The 9,021-nt window shown below is 36.1% G+C and overlaps 1 pseudogene across 1 annotated transcript; it reads left to right on the forward strand.

Moving 5' to 3' along the window:
- Nucleotides 1-234: 234 nt before the first annotated feature.
- On the forward strand, nt 235-8,652 carry LOC143571666 (DNA mismatch repair protein MSH1, mitochondrial-like; annotated as a pseudogene). The gene is made up of 19 exons (XR_013142134.1): nt 235-311; nt 691-810; nt 953-1,000; nt 1,089-1,153; nt 1,259-1,344; nt 1,463-1,627; nt 1,707-1,816; nt 1,905-2,010; nt 2,087-2,162; nt 2,454-2,512; nt 2,834-2,901; nt 3,001-3,174; nt 3,827-4,033; nt 4,697-4,946; nt 5,034-5,177; nt 6,268-6,325; nt 6,553-6,843; nt 7,559-8,221; nt 8,303-8,652. The product of XR_013142134.1 is annotated as a DNA mismatch repair protein MSH1, mitochondrial-like (transcript).
- Nucleotides 8,653-9,021: the final 369 nt, after the last annotated feature.

Raw genomic sequence — 9,021 nt, forward strand, 5'->3', positions numbered from 1 at the left:
ACTGTTTTGTTTGTTGTTTCAGAAAATGCAGACATGTGTGAAGACATCTTCTGTTCAATTGGTAACAAGATTGGTTAACTCTAATCTGCTTGGTTTGGATGACAACTTGAAGAATGGGAGGCAAGTGTTGTTTCCTTGCATTCATTATATTGAATTGTGTTATTAAATATTTAATTGTCTTACTAAATCTTTGGAGGTGATTTTTCTTTTTCTTTTTTATTTTTTTATTTTGAAGTTTAAAAGAAGGAACACTTAATTGTGAAATATTGAAATTCAAGTCAAGGTTCCCTCGTGAAGTTTTACTTTGTAGGGTATGTTCTCTCCTTCTATCTAGAGTTGGCATGATGGGTGGGTTGGGTAATGGGCTGAAATGGCTAATTTTTAGTGCAGGCTTTAACGGGCCCGGTGGGGGTGTGATTGGGTTGACCCTCAAGTAATTATTTTTTCATCTTCTAATTATTTTGATAAATAGTGTGCAATACTACTGTCACAATACTACTATTAATTTTTGAACAAAATGATTTAAGAGGCTGTATGCATTGAAGGTAACCTTGGGTGACTTTCAAGCGGTTCTACTTTTTCTAAATTTATTACCCGTTTGAGATGAAACACAACCTAAATCAACCCATCCATGAGTAATTTTGTTGAAATTAATAGTCATTAACTAATATATTGATGTTTATTGTTTAGGTTGGCGACTTTTATGAAGCCATTGGATTTGATGCTTGTATCCTTGTGGAATATGCTGGTTTGAATCCTTGTGGTGGTCTTCGTTCAGATAGCATTCCAAAAGCTGGCTGTCCTGTTGCGGTATTACATATAAATCACCATATTAAAAGTTTTAACAACTAGCCTCTATTTGTTAAGCTTGTTTATACACAATTTCTGTGATTGGCTATTTCTTGGACTTCTGTTTAAGTAATCAGCGTTATCTGTTTTTTTTATTCTGCAGAATTTACGTCAAACATTGGATGATCTGACACGTAATGGATTTTCAGTAGTAAGTTCTTTGACTTTTGATTTCAGTCAATTTTACTCATCACGATTGACTTGATTGCGGTCAAAATTTGTAATGTTTATGGTTGTAGTGCATTGTTGAAGAAGTTCAGGGTCCAACTCAAGCCCGTTCTCGCAAAAGCCGTTTTATATCCGGGTAGTTAGTTGCATTCTCAAATCTCATCTTTGCGACTTGGTTCCGAGTCTGTTTTTAACTGCGCTTTGCGTTTGGCATGTTGTATTTTATTTATAATCTATGAAGGCATGCACATCCTGGAAGTCCTTATGTTTTTGGACTCGTTGAAGACGATCGTGATCTTGAGTTTCCTGAACCGATGCCGGTTGTTGGTATGTAAAAATTACAACTTTATTAAGTTACCTCAGAAGCTATCAAAATCATGTCACTTATTTTTCTTTAAATTTTCACATGCAAACTATGTTTAATGTTTATATTTACAATTGATAGGCATATCGCGTTCTGCAAAAGGGTATTGCATGGTTTCAGTACTGGAGACTATGAAGACATTTTCTTTAGAGGACGGTTTAACTGAAGAAGCATTAGTTACCAAGCTTCGCACTTGCCATTACCATTATTTGTTTCTTCATAAATCACTGAAGAACAATTCTTCGGGTATTTTTTTTTCTTTTCGATACAACATTGTTGTAATAAATGCCATATCATGAGTTCATGACTCTCTTTTCTTTAATAGGGACTTCTAGTTGGAGAGAGTTTGGTGAAGGCGGGTTATTGTGGGCAGAATGCAGTGGCAGACACTTTGAATGGCTTCAAGGAGACATGCTGGATGAGCTTTTATTTAAGGTTTGATACACACATTATATGTATTTTTATATTTATATACCTGCATCTGTCAGCGGGTTATGAATGTTTTACTGTTTATGTATTTCAGGTAAAAGAGGTATACGGGCTTGATGACAATGTGGCATTTAGGAATGTGACGGTTGCTTCAGAAAACAGGCCTCGTCCATTGCATCTTGGAACAGCTTCACAAATTGGTTAGATGCCACTCTACAGTTATGATGTATTTTGTATCATTGCGCTGTGTTCTGACACATGTCATGTGTATGCCAGGTGCTATACAGACTGAGGGGATACCTTTTTTGTTAAAATATTTGCTCCCATCGAATTGTACTGGACTACCTGCAATGTAAGTGTAAATTCTGTTGTTTAAAAATATGTGATATAAAATGCATTGGTGGCAGAAACATACATTGAAAAGCTATGCTTACATCTTTTAGTCTTGAATTTGCTCAATCTTACCGAATGACCCAAAGTTATTGTCTTCTTTTGTTGATGCTTCCCACAAACAAAATAAGAATGTCAACTTATGCGATCATTTGTTTTTAATTTTTTATCTTTAATGATAAAATTTTGTTTTTCTTTTCTTTAATGTTTTGCCATTAAGCTTCCTTGATTATTTTTTGTGCTCGGTATACAGGTATGTTAGAGATCTTCTTTTGAATCCTCCTGCTTACGCAACTGCATCTACCATTCAAGGTCAGTTTCTAACTAACGTTGGTTGGCATGAAACAATACAACTAAACCATAGTTTTTATGTGATAGATTAGTAATCATCCAATGCATCTAGAAAACATGTCTAATCGAAGGTGTGACTAGGAGACTTATGTCGGAATTTGTTCTAGTTAGAGAGTTTGTCAGCTGAGATCTCAGTCTTTTGACAGCGCATAAGTAAATCTGTATTCAAATTTTGTGAATGATGTTCACAATGTTGTGAAACTTCTCCTAGAAATTATTGATAAATAATATCTGCCTTACTTTTATGTTAACTACTTTTGTTTTCTATTTGAACATTTTCAGACATCTGCAAACTTATGAGCAATATTTCATGCACAATTCCTGAGTTCACTTGCATCACACCATCAAAGGTATTCAAAATTGGTTCAATTCTTTGGCACTCGTATTTCTTTAGATACTTTGCTTGCTATGTTCTTGGAGTTCAATATCTTTGGCCCTGTATCTTGCAGCTTGTAAAGCTACTTGAGTTAAGGGAAACAAACCATGTTGAGTTCTGGAAGATCAAAAGTGTGCTCGATGAGATCTTACAGTTGTATAGTAACTCGGAGCTCAATGAGATTCTAAGATTATTAGTGGATCCTACTTGGGTGGCAACAGGACTGAAAATCGACACGGAGACACTAGTAAGTGTTCAATTTTCTTTAAATGATTCTCCTTGAAAGATTTTGATTAGGGGTGTAAACGAGCGAAGCTCCTCATGAGCTACTCGAGATCCACTCGCTAAAACTTGAATGGAGCCAAGCTTAAACAAGCTCGAGCCTAAAATAAGCGTGTTTAATAAACAAGCCTGAGCTTCACTTACTGAGCTTGAGTAGGCTCGCAAGCCTAAATGAACATATTATTCACGTATTGTTTAATCTATAAAATATATTCACATAATAAATATTATTATATATAAAATTATGATAAAATTAACTGAATACTATATATTATGTTATGTATGTAGTTTTTAATTATAATTATATATAAAAATAAATATAAACGCACTAACAAATTAATAAATAATAAGCGTCCCGAACTTGAACTTCAAAAACTACCCATGAGCCAATTCCGAATTTTAGAAATAGAGCTCAGTCTCATTTAAACCCCTAACATGATTATCCTGATATATAAGTACAAAACAGCAAGAAATAGTTTATGCGGTAGGAACATTTTATATATGTGTATGGCAGCACGTATCTTCTTGTAACCATAATTATTTTATTTTTATTTTCTTTTTTTAAAATTGACATCTTTACATGGAAGGTTAGTTAACTATTTCTTGGTGATTTTCAGGTGAAAGAATGTGAAAGTGTCTCATGTAGAATTGGTGAAATCATCTCTTTAGACGTTGAAAGTAATCAGAAAACGAGCTAGCATATGAACATACCAAATGAATTCTTTGAGGAGATGGAGTCTTCATGGAAGGGCCGCGTTAAGAGGATCCATCTTCTAGAAGCTTACGAGGAAGTTGATAAAGCTGCTGAAGCCTTATCATTAGCAGTAAGTAACAATAGTAATCTTGTTTTATATGTCAAGTTTTTCTACAAAGGGAGACAAAAATGAGAAGGATGAGAAACCCTTCAAAAAAAATTAAAAATAAATAAATAAATTATAACTCAAAATTTAATAAATAAATAAGTAAAAAATCATAACTCAAAAATGTTTCCACCGTCTTCCTCTTTCTTAAAAAAAAAACAAAAACTCGAAAAAGACACAATGTTAAGTGAAAAGACCATTGTGTCTTTTTGTTTATCATTATGTTTTGTGTTTATTTTCGTCATTGATTGTCTTTTTTCCATGACATTATGTCTTTTTTTTCTTGATATTGTGTTATATTTTGTTTGGCAGTGTGTTATATTTTGCGATTTATTGTGTCTTTTTTAGTTATAATTGGGTCTTTTGTTCATTTTCGTCATTGTGTCTTTTGTCTCTGCATTGTGTCTTTTCGGTGGGGGGTTGAACGAGAATGACGAGGGAAACATTTTTGTTTTTTTAATTTTTTATTTAAATTTTGAGTTATGATTTTTTATTAATTTTTTGGAATTTTTTTTGAGGGGGGTTAATCTTTCTCACCCTTCTCGTTTTTGTCTGCCTTTGTATCTTAACTTTTCCCTTATATCAAATGTTTAATAATCATAACCGAATGCGCGCCTATTCTTTTAGGTTACAGAAGATTTCCTTGCTATAGTTTCAAGAGTAAGAGCTAGTACCCGCACCATTTGGAGGACCAAGGGGAGAAATCGCATACACGCAAAGCTGTTTGGTTTAAAGGAAAAGGGTTTGTGCCAGCTGTGTGGGCTGGTACCCCGGGAGAAGAACAAATAAAACAACTTAGGCCGTGTAAGGATTCGAGGGGTAGAAAGGTTGGGGAGGAATGGTTTACCACAGTGAAGGTGGAGGATGCACTCACAAGGTAAGTGTTTTTGTTTTTGGATTTAGTAAATAGTTTTTATTGCATTGTTCATGCTACGGAACTTGTGGTTTTGTATTCATGTTTTAGGTATCACGAAGCTGGGGCAAACGCAAAGGCAATGGTTTTAGAGTTGTTAAGGGAACTTTCTGGTGAATTGCAAGCTAAAGTTAATGTTCTTGTTTTTGCTTCCGTGTTGCTTGTCATTGCAAAGGCGTTATTTGCTCATGTGAGGTACATATTACCTTTACCTTTGTTTTAAAAAGCATGAGGCGTTGCCGGTTGCTCTATGTACTACTAGATAAGCTTTATGTAGATCCAAAAGTTGTGTCTCTCTCATTTCTTTTATATATTAACCTCCATCAAGTAAACCATTTATAGTATGTTCTTCGTTTTGGTTGTTTTTACATATAAGCCTCCTCCAAACCCTAATCTTGACCCACATGTCCAACTGTGCAAGAAGTGCTGCCTCCATACCCCTGAAGTTTTTTTTTCTATTGCCTCGCACCTAAGGGGTGTAAACGAGTTGAGCCAAGCGTGACTAGGCTTGAGCCTGGTTTGTTTAGCTTATGAGAGCTCAAGCTAGTTCGTTCGTGGTTTTTCAAGCTCGAGTTCGGCTCATTTATGATCTACTAATTAACTTATATGCATTTTTTCTTATTTCTTTAACATTTTAATTATGATATATATAATTTAGTTATTTTTATTATAAGTTTATGTATAAAACTAATTATTATATAAATATATATTTACTATACTAAATAAAATTTTTGTATATAATAGGCTCATATAGGCTCACTGGTCCGCTCGAGCTCTATAAGTGAAGCTCGGGTGATACGAACCTGGTTACCCTCCAAAGGGAAACAAGTCAGACCTGGTTGTTCCTGCCTAAATCCTTTGACTGCAATTAATTTGCATCAATGAAGTTGTGAGTAGCAGTTTCATAACTGTTCACAGTAACAGGTTTAATATATTTTTTTCGTTTGTTTTGTTCTTTGTTGAGCTTTATTATCAGTATTCTTGTAATCGAGAATTAGCCCTTCTCGAGTTGGGCCATCTGTTATGAATTTTCAGTTAATAAATTTCAGAAATCCTAGTTTGTATTAGGCTCTAGCTTGTGTAAGCTCGACTCGATTCGAGCTTTTAACGAACCAATCTCGAGTAGCTCACGGGCGGCTTGGCTCGATAAGCTGCTTCTCTCTCATTTCTTGTACCAGCCAGTCTCTGTACTCTTACAAGCACGCGCTAGTTTGTAAGATTCTTGATTATTAGGTGATCAATCAAGATTTTAATATGCTTCTCGATTTCTCCGATGTTGACACAGTGAAGGGAGAAGAAGGAAATGGGTTTTCCCTACTCTCATCGAGTCATTTGCTTCTCAGGTATCTCTCACCATTTTGTGTTATCAGTAGTTTACTGCTATTACTTCAGTACCTTTTGTTTTGCTGCTGTTTTTATTCACTATGTCACACTTTATGTTATCTATGTAAGAATATTCTGATCTGCTCTATAGTAGGAAATAGAAAACCAAGTAATATAAAGGTTTCATATTATGTACTTTTGGGGTTCAATGCAAGCATTTTGTTCTTACGTTGAAATTTTGATACAGGAAACGGGCCAACCAAGTGGGATGCAAATTACGGGTCTATTACCATATTGGTTTGATGCAGCTGAAGGCAGCGGCGTGAGGAATACAATTGATATGAAGTCCATGTTTCTTTTAACCGGACCAAACGGAGGTGGTAAATCAAGCTTGCTACGTTCCATTTGTGCTGCAGCACTCTTTGGAATATGTGGGTTTATGGTCCCAGCTGAGTCAGCAACAATTCCTCAGTTTGACTCTATTATGTTACACATGAAATCTTATGATAGCCCTGCAGATGGCAAGAGCTCATTTCAGGTAGTATAACCGTAAATTCTTCTGCCTTGAACGTTAGGGGTGTGCTGTGGTTTTGAGCGGATATCGAACCAAAAACCGAAAAACCATTCGGTTTAAAGTTTTTCAGTTTTCCCATGTTTTGGAACTGGTACCTTTTGGTTTCGATATTTTTTGGTGTTTTTAATGGTTTTTGGTGTTTTTATTGGTACCGACCGATACTGAACTGATAAAGTTGGTAGGGAATTTGGTTTATACAATCACTCGTTTCCGGTATCGGTATTTTTGGGTACGGATGAAATTTTTGGGCTGAAAAAAATGGCTCAAAATAATAAAATCTGGCCTAAATCTTTGAGCCTAACTTTTTTAAGTTAATATTTATTACTACATGGGCAAAATTTTTGGGATACACCATTTACCCTTTTATAAATTACTTGACATTCAAAAATAAAACTTATAATCCATAAATTCAATAGCACAAGTCGTTTTTATGGGTCCAGTTCGTGTATAAAAGTTGGTTCAGTTTTTGCAAGTTGGGTTCCGTTTTTTCGTGTTTTTGGTATTTTCGGGGCATGCAAACTGAAACAAAACAAAATTCGGTCTTTGAAAAAAATATAAAACAAATCGTTGGTTCTGGGTTGGGTTCAGCTAGTTTGGTTGCCGGTCGGTTATTTCGGTTTAATGCACACCCCTACTAGATGTTATAAAAACAACACTAACCTCGGATTGGTTATCTCAGATTGAAATGTCGGAGTTGCGGTCTATTATCGCGGGGGCCACTTCAAGAAGCCTTGTCCTCGTGGACGAAATATGTAGAGGGACCGAAACCGCAAAAGGGACATGTATTGCTGCTAGTATTGTTGAAACTCTTGATTCAATTGGTTGTTTGGGCATTGTATCAACTCACTTGCATGATATCTTCAAGCTGCCATTGGCCATAAAAAATACCGTCTTTAAAGCCATGGGAAGTCAGCACGTGGATGGTCAAACCAAACCCACATGGCAGTTGACTGATGGAATATGCCGGGAGAGTCTTGCGTTTGAAACGGCTAAGAATGAAGGGGTTCCCGAGGCAATTATACAAAGAGCCGAAGAGCTTTATATTTCAATGCACACGATGGATGAACGGGATCATATCAATGAAAATGTGTCTCATAAAACCGACAAAAACCCGACTCTTGAATTGACTGGCCAAACAAATAAATTTTTGGAGGAAGTTGAGAATGCCGTCAGCATGATATGTGAGAGAGGGTTGATTGAGGTTTGCAAGATGCGAAGTGAATATGAAGGTGTAATAAGATGTGTCGTAATTGCTCCTAGGCAACAACCGCCGCCTTCCGCAGTTGGTGCTTCAAGCGTTTATGTGATTATTAGACCCGATAACAGACTTTATGTTGGACAGGCAAGTCGTCTCACTTAACTATTATTTTGAAGAATACTTCGATTTTCCACTGATATCCTATAATATAAATTGTTATTTCAGAGTGATGATCTGGAGGGGCGGGTCCGTGCTCATCGATCAAAGCAAGGAATGCAAAATGCTTCCTTTTTATATTTCTTAGTACCGGGGAAGAGCGTGGCATGCCAACTGGAAACTCTTCTGATTAACCAGCTACCGAAGCATGGGTTTCAGCTCACGAATATAGCCGATGGTAAGCATAGGAACTTTGGCACGTGTGATGTCTCGATAGAAAGTGTAAGCTTACAGAGGTGATTATTATTGAGTAATTGATGTATTGTAGTTTCGAATACTGGTGGGACGGGAAATTTTGTTGTCAGCCAGCCAACACTAATTTGGCAGGCCTGAAGGTTATAGCTCTTTCACCATCTTTTAATGTAGGTATTTTGATCCGTTTACTTTTCAATGGATTCGTCGGTCTAGGTTGTGTTTTTGTCTCAAAGCATACACTAACGAATTAAGTTTTCTTGTGGTTTGAAGGTTCTGTATGATAAAACCATTCAGGCACCCAGTATAGAGTTCTAGCCAAACTCACCCTAGTTATTGATGGGTCAATGGTCCTTTGGTTGACCTTTTGTTCATTAGTTACATATAAGTTATCTAAACAATTTGCTTGTATGATTATAGCACATCCTTGGTTTAGAATGGAACGAGTCGCATCGGGTCCTTGGGGCCAAGACATGCATCACACTCGCGAGTCCAAAGCATTCATGCAATTGTCCTTGTATCTCTTATAGGTTTCT

The sequence above is a fragment of the Bidens hawaiensis genome, unplaced genomic scaffold (assembly GCF_021521415.1).
Source record: "Bidens hawaiensis isolate Kalapana, Puna unplaced genomic scaffold, B.hawaiensis_p1.1 tig00025458_1, whole genome shotgun sequence".
NCBI lineage: Eukaryota > Viridiplantae > Streptophyta > Magnoliopsida > Asterales > Asteraceae > Bidens > Bidens hawaiensis.